Here is a 6,368-nt window from a genome sequence, read left to right on the forward strand (position 1 = left end):
TGGGCATATACCCAGAAGATGTTCCAACTTTTAATAAGGACACATGATCCACTATGTTCATAGCAGCCTTATTTATAATAGCCAGAATCTGGAAAGAACACATTTGTCCCTCAACAGAGGAATGGATACAAAAAAATGTGGTACATTTACACAATGGAGTACTACTCAGCTATTAAAAACAATGAATTTATGAAATTCTTGGGCAAATGGATGTATCTCAAAAACATATCTTAAATAGTCACTATGTATCAAGAAAACAAGTAAACCAATTAAAAATGGGTTACATATAAAACAAGGAATTCTCCAAAGAGAAAACACAAATAGCTGGGCATTAGTTAAATAAATGTTTGGCATCTGTATTCATCAGGGAAATGCAAAGCAAATCTACTTTGAGAATTCATCTTATACCCGTGAGAATGGCCAATATAATTTAAACAAATGACAGCTCATGCTGATGATGTTGTGGAGTAGTCATCCCCTGCTGGTTGGACTTCACGCTTGTACAATCATGATGGAAGGAAGTCAGTGTATGAGCAAGATGAGAGTCAACCTATCTCAAAGCCCAGCTTTACCATGCTTGGGTTTACATTCAAAATGCCACCAACACACTTTGTCAACCACGTTCACTGCTTCTCTATTTAATAATAGAAGTTTGGAACAACCTAAATTTCCCTACACAGAAATAAAAAATAAAAAAATAAAATATGGTACACTAACATAATGAAATATTATTCAGGCATTTGAAAATGAAATCATGAAATTCAAAGTTAAAAAAAATGGGATTAGGAAAAACAAAATTCAAAAAACATAAAACCATAAAATTCACAGGTAAATGAATGAAACTAGGAAAAACAAACGAAAAAACAAAAAACTGCAAAAATATGCCAACTATTATTATATTATTTTGTTCTTAATAAGACCATACTAATAATTTATGTTTATTTTATAATAACATATTTATTTAGGTTTTCGTTTTTTTTTAAATATGTACATTTAAATTACCAGTTGTAGGTGTTTGTATCTTCTGATCAAAGAAGTACTTAGGCACCTTCATACATATTATATTTTTCTAATTCTCATTGTTAGACTAGTTCATAGATTTCACTAGATACTAGAACAAATATTTAGTAAAAAATGCACTGAAGTTAGCTTAGTTCTATTTCTAAATAACCATGATTTTGAACTTCAGGTTAGAAAATCTCTTGTTTTTGGATAATTTATTGATATTCAACTTTTAATCAAATTTTTATATTGTTGAAATGTCTTTCATCATTCAGTAGAAACCAACTTCTTTTTTATCTTTTAATTGATCATCAGTGATGAGTATTATGGTACATGGTCTTCATATTTTGAAAAACTTTCTTAAATAATTTTTATGGAAACTAATTTTTCTTCATTGTGCATCATTCTAGAGGTTTTTTTAAATTTTCATCCTTTAACAAAAAGATTTTGTGATATCTATCATCTATCTATCATCCATGACTATATACTATACATATGTTAAGTATATAATATGAACTATTATATATTTAAGGAAGGAAATTTGTACAACATGGTAGGACATTGTAAGAGATGTGTACATTTTACCTTGAATGATAATGTGCTAATAATTATGGAGCAAGGAAATAGACAATGAATAGCTGCAGCTCCATGGACTTTGTAAAGATGCTAAAAGTGGAAAATATAAACATTACCCTTGGGTCATATACAAACATAATGTTCAATGTGCCAGATGAGTTCATTGAATTTTGCAATTGTATGAAAATAACAAACTATCTTTTCTGTCTCCCATTCTTTGTCTTTTCTCTGTCTCTTTCCTGTGTGTGTTTTATTTGTTTATATTGGGATTTGAGATGTAGGATAAGAAAGAGAATTGTTAACTTGTGATATGTCCTTACCCACTTGGGTGTGTTTAAAGGTCCCAATTTTGGTGTATGATAGTAAATAATGATGTCAATTCCCTTAAGTAATAATTTTCAACTCTGGTGGAATATTATAATTAGTTTGGGAGGCTTGAAAAATCCCAGGGCTCAGACTGTTCCCTATAGCAATTAAAGTGGAATCTCTGGTGCTGAGAGATCCAGACATAAGTACTTGTTTAAATTCCCCAGGTGATTTTAATAGACTGAGAGGCTATGCTCTGGAGTTATAGTAAACTTTCTTTATTAAATCAAATATATATATATATATATATAAACACATACATACATATATGTGTATGTGTGTGTGTTTGTGTGTGTAAATGCATGTGTGAGTGTGCGTGCGTGTGTGCGTGCGTGTGTGTGTGTGTGTGTGTGTGTGTGTGTGTGTTCCCCTGTTTTTTTTCTGGTTTGTATTTGAATTATTTGGTTTTTCATGTACTAATGACATATAAAGTTGACATTTTCATCCATTTTTCTGAGTATATTTTCTAACCTTACAAAAACATTGATTTATTTAGAATACAGCAAATACTCTGTCCTAACGTGATTTAAAGGGAGCAGTCGAATGATACCTAATGGCACTGTGTTATTCTCATAGTCCGTGTCTTACACAGTCATTATCAGAGAAGCTTCTTCCTGAAGCAGATGGAAACAAACAAACGCAGAGACTCCCATTCAGGCTTCATTCAGAGTGAGATACCTTGGAACACTCAAGCCTAAATGGAAGGTCTTTCTAGAATCCCTTCCCTTAGGGCTCAGAAAACTCTATAGAAAAGGATACAGTTAAGAACGAGAGATGATGAAGGATAACAAAGAAAACAATGCCCTCTGAATCAAACATGATCAAAGCTCATAAGAACTCATAATGACAGAAAGAGGATACTCAAGGACTGTCCTGAACAGGTCCTCTTCCTGTAGAGCATGACTTCCAGCTCAGTGTTTTTATGGGATTCCTGAGTATCTAAATGAGTGGCTCTGTGATTCTTGTGTCTTCTCTTGGAATCTTCTCATTTTGTTTGTTTGTCTTGTACAAACTCACTGTGATAGTTTTTGTTTTATCTTCTTGCATTTAACTTTGTTACATTTTGTTACAATCCCTTAGAAGTCTACTATTTTTGTTTGTTTGATGTTTGTATTTTTAGTATAGAATAAATTTTATTTAGGGTGTGGGGAGGAGAGTGAAGAGGGTAGTAGAGGCAGAGAAGTCTGCCATGACAAGAGAGAGAGAGAGAGAGAGAGAGAGAGAGAGAGAGAGAGAGAGAGAGAGAGAGAGAGAGGAGAAAGGAATGGGGAGAGAGGGGGAGCAAGAGAGCAAGAGCAAAGTCTGTTTTTTTAATGAGAGACAGAAATGGACTGGAACCTGATGGAACAGAAGGGAAGCAGAGGAGAAATTGGGAGAAGTATAGAGAGGGGAAACCAATCAGGATATACTATGAGAGAAAAAAATCTATTTTCCATAAAAATTGAAAAAAATTCTTTATTTAAAACTATGCTTGATCTGTATATATTCAATGTTTTGTAATTTGTCTAATGCTAAATTATATTATTATATTTTAATTTACTATTTTTTAGTTCAGAAACAATGATTTTGAATAGGGCTATTATTTTACATAATTTTAATGTTTACTCACAAGCAGACCATTAAAGTTGTAAAAAAGTCTTTGACGTTTAAAACAGATATTTTAAACGATTGAAAATTTAAATATAAGAATTTGTAAAGTCCGTGAGACTTTTTTTCTTTTTTTTAAATTATTTTCTTTATTTACATTTCAAATGTTATCCCGAAAGTTCCCTATACCCCCCCCCCGCCCCTGCTCCCCTACCCACCCACTCCCACTACTTGGCCCAGGCCTTCCCTTGTGCTGGGTCACATAAAGTTTGCAAGACCAAGGGGCCTCTATTCCCAGTGATGGCCGATTATCTTCTGCTACATATGCAGCTAGAGACACAAGCTCAGGGGGTACTGGTTAGTTCATATTGTTGTTCCACCTACAGGGTTGCAGCCCCCTTCAGGTCCTTGGGTACTTTCTCTAGCTCCTCCATTGGGGACCCTCTGTTCCATCCAATAGCTGGCTGTGAGCATCCACTTCGGTGTTTGCCAGGCACTGGCATAGCCTCACAAGAGGCCACAATATCAGTGTCCCTTCAGCAGAATCTTGCTGGCATGAGCATTAGTATCTGGGTTTGGTGGCTGATGATGGGATGGATTGCCGAATGGGGTAGTCTCTGGATAGTCCATCCTTTCATCTTAGCTCTAAATTTTGTCTCTGTACCTATATCCTTTCATGAGTATTTTGTTCCTTATTCTAAGGAGGAATGAAGTACCCACACAATGGTCATCCTTCTTGGTTTTCTTATGTTTTGCATAATGTATCTTCGGTATTCTAAGTTTCTGGTCTAATATCCACTTATCAGTGAGTGCATGTCTAGTGACTTCTTTTGTGATTGGGTTACCTCACTAAGGATGATATCCTCCAGATACATCCATTTGCCCAAGAATTTCATAAATTCATTGTTTTTAATAGCTGAGTAGTACTCCATTGTGTAAATGTGCCACAGTTTCTGTATCCATTCCTCTATTGAGGGACATCTGGGTTCTTTGCAGCTTCTGGCTATTATAAATAAAGCTGCTATGAACATAGTGGAGCATGTGTCCTTATTACCAGTTGGAAGATCTTCTGGGTGTATGCCCAGAAGAGGTATTGTTGGGTCCACCAGTAGTACTATGTCCAATTTTCTGAGGAACCGCCAGACTGATTTCCAGAGTGGTTGAACAAGCTTGCAATCCCACCAGTAATGGAGGAGTGTTCCTATTTCTTCACAACCTCGCCAGCATCTGCTGTCACCTGAATTTTTAATCTTAGCCATTCTGACTGGTGTGAGATGGAATCTCAGGTTGTTTTGATTTGCATTTCACTGATGGCTAAGGATGTTGAACATTTTTTCAGGTGTATCGAATGGCTGAGAAACACTGTGAGACTTTTAAAGTTGTTTAGATCTTGGAGAATTAAAAGAAAATAAGGGTGAAGGTTTAATAATGATCTGCCTGTGTATCATGTTAACAAGTTGTCAATTGTACTGGCTGGTTTTGTGTCAACTTAACACAAGCTGGAGTTATCACAGAGAAAGGAGCCTCCATTGAGGAAATTCCTCCATGAGGCCCAGCTGTAAGGCATTTTCTCAGTTAGTGATCAAGGGTGGGAGGGCACATTGTGGGTGGTGCCATCCCTGAGTCCTGGGTTCTGTAAGCAAGCTAAGCAAGTCAGGGGAAGCAAGCCAGTTAGTAACATCCCTCCATGACCTCTACATCAGCTCCTGTTTTCTGACCTTCATGAGTTCCAGTCCTGAGTTCCTTTGGTGATGAATAGTAATGTGTAAGTGTAAGCTGAATAAATAATTTGCTCCCCCTAAAAAAATAGGTATAATATGGACATGTATTATTCATGGAGTCTTATGGCATATTCTCTTTTAGCATTCTCTCAGTATTCAAAGGATGATATAATACACACGACTTTTCAGGAAGTGGTAAGTGTTAAGACGTAACAGAAAACAACCTGTATCCACAAGCTAGTTTTAAAGGTAACTAGAACTGTGGGCATCAAGGAGCTTGTACAAGAATGATAGTGTTGAGCTTAGATCAGTATTTCATATTTTGGAATTTCTAATATTTGTGAATATCAACACTGCACCACGTAGCTGCTAACACACATACTCCCAAATCCTACTAGCAATAATTACTGAGAAAGCCAGGTAATTTTTATTCACAAATTAATTTAGGATATTCTTTTATTCAGTGCACAGGTAGGCTCACAGGCTTATTAGAAATAATGAACCACCAAAAAGACACTGTCAATCAATATAGAATATTCTTTGATTCATACTCTGTTTTTTCCCCAATCTGTCAATGACATTTCTTAATATCTTCCCACTGTTTACAGTTACATGTATTTCCTGTTTTATATGAAAATATCTCTAATTTCTAATGGAAAAGCTGTGATTAAGGATGAACAATGCTAAAATTATTACATGTGGCTCTACTGAGAATAAATGTACTTTTAAAGAAAACCTGAGAATAAAATATTTATGTATGACCATCCTCCAAACTGCTAAAGGAAATGAAGTTTGATTTATTTTTTTTTTCACTTTCAAAACTTTATTGATAACTCTTTAGACGGAGATATCCCAAGCACTTTGGGTTACATTTTAGGTGAGCATTTGCAAAGCCGAATGAAAACCATGAGGCAAGGTTTGGCCACCCAGAGGAAACTGAAACTGACCTCTAACTAGGAGCTATCACTTTAGGGTTTCTTGTGGTGTTCCTGTTCTCCCTGTGTTGCTTCTCTAAGCATACGGCATAGTTCTGTAATCCATGATTTTTGTCTGTGTCTCAGGTTATCTGTCAAGTGGAGTCAGTAGTGGAATGGACTTGTAGGATTGCTTTGGATG

This window comes from Mus pahari, chromosome 13 (genome assembly GCF_900095145.1).
Source record: "Mus pahari chromosome 13, PAHARI_EIJ_v1.1, whole genome shotgun sequence".
In the NCBI taxonomy this organism is placed as follows: Eukaryota; Metazoa; Chordata; class Mammalia; order Rodentia; family Muridae; genus Mus; species Mus pahari.